Raw genomic sequence first — 1,406 nt, forward strand, 5'->3', positions numbered from 1 at the left:
CCTTGGGAGCCTGGGAATTGAAGCCCTTCCCACTTCAGGCAGCCCGGATCCAAAGATGGGCAGGTAGGAGAGAACAAGTATTCCAGCTCCCCGGCCCCTGATGGAGACCAGTCTGGGGGCGGGGGTGGGGGGGTGGGGGGGGGTGGTAAACTATGTTATCTCCAGAGTTTCCCTGCAGGACACAGCCAAAGTTTTAAAATGTCCACAAATTCTTTGACCCTCCTCCCTTCAAGCGAGCCTAGTGCTCGCTTCGGCAGCACATATACTAAAATTGGAACGATACAGAGAAGATTAGCATGGCCCCTGCGCAAGGATGACACGCAAATTCGTGAAGCATTCCATATTTTTGAGAGACCCGCGTACCGCAAAAAAAAAAAAAAAAAAAAAGGTGGAGCCTAATTCCCTTCCTCTTAAATAAAGGCCAGCCCACGGCTTCCCTGGTGGCGCAGTGGTTGAGAGTCCGCCTGCCGATGCAGGGGACACGGGTTCGTGCCCCGGTCCGGGAGGATCCCATGTGCCGCGGAGCGGCTGGGCCTGTGAGCCACGGCCGCTGAGCCTGCGCGTCCGGAGCCTGTGCTCCGCAGCGGGAGAGGCCACAACAGTGAGAGGCCCGCGTACCACAAAAAAAATAAAAATAAAAAATAAAATAAAGGCCAGCCTGAGTGCTTCTGCAGAACAGAAGATGGGGGAAACGATGCTCGTCGTGGTCCCAGGCTAGGTCATGAAATGGATAGCTTCTGCCTGGCTTTCTCTCTTGGGCTACACACCTGGGGACTCACACAGCAGGAGGACACTCAAGCAGTCCTGGGAGAGGCCCATGTGGAGAGGAACTGAGGCCTCCCACCAACAGCCAGCACCAGCTCTCCAGCCTGGTGAGTGAGCTGCTTTGCAAATGATCCTCCCGCCCCAGGTAAACCTGCCGAGATCTTGACTGATACTGTGGCTACAACCACAAGGACACACCAGCTGGCACTGCCCAGCCAAGCCACTCCTGATATCCTGACCCACTTAAACTCTGAGAGGTGATAAAAGTTTATTGTTGTTTGGGGCAATTTGTTACACAGAAATATAGAAGGAATAGGGTTTCCCTCCTTGGGACTTGGCCCAATACTACACCACTGCCTGCCCTCTCTCCCTAATCATGAATTCATGCTTTCCCATCCCCCTACAGGCTTTCCCTGGGAATGCTTCCTAATACAGTTGAGCCTGCACAGTGCGGGGTTGGGGTGCGGGCCCTCTGCACAGTTGAAAATCAGAGTATCAGAAAATCAGAAAATCATAGTCAGCCCTCCATATATGCGATTCCTCCATATCTGGGAATCCTCCATTTCCATGGTTCCTCCGTATCTGTGGTTTCCACATCCAGGGAATCAAGCAACTGGGGATCGTGTAGGGCTGTGGTATTT

The 1,406-nt window shown here is 53.3% G+C and overlaps 1 non-coding gene across 1 annotated transcript; it reads left to right on the forward strand.

Moving 5' to 3' along the window:
- The first annotated feature begins 241 nt into the window (after positions 1 to 241).
- Positions 242 to 348, forward strand: LOC115854885 (U6 spliceosomal RNA). The gene has a single exon (XR_004040162.1). It is a non-coding gene; the product is annotated as a U6 spliceosomal RNA (small nuclear RNA).
- Positions 349 to 1,406: the final 1,058 nt, after the last annotated feature.

Source organism: Globicephala melas, chromosome 14 (assembly GCF_963455315.2).
Source record: "Globicephala melas chromosome 14, mGloMel1.2, whole genome shotgun sequence".
Classification (NCBI taxonomy): Eukaryota; Metazoa; Chordata; class Mammalia; order Artiodactyla; family Delphinidae; genus Globicephala; species Globicephala melas.